Genomic DNA, 233 nt, shown 5'->3' with positions numbered 1-233 from the left:
CCACTTGTCCTGGACACTGAGTTCCCCTGCCCTCAAGGACCCCACACCTCTCCCACTTGTCTCCTCAACTTGTTGAAGTTGGCCCTGATCTCAGATTGACCTCTTCAATCATCTCTGGATTTACTGATCACATCCCTGTCTACTAGAAGACTGGAATCCATGTAGAATCATAGAATCAATGAGTCAGAAGGGACCTAGACAGATCAGCTAGTCCGACCCCCTGCCATGGGCAG

The sequence above is a fragment of the Gavialis gangeticus genome, unplaced genomic scaffold (genome assembly GCF_001723915.1).
Source record: "Gavialis gangeticus isolate Ggan-Ray unplaced genomic scaffold, GavGan_comp1, whole genome shotgun sequence".
NCBI classification, from domain to species: domain Eukaryota; kingdom Metazoa; phylum Chordata; order Crocodylia; family Gavialidae; genus Gavialis; species Gavialis gangeticus.
This window is presented reverse-complemented; position numbering follows the sequence as displayed.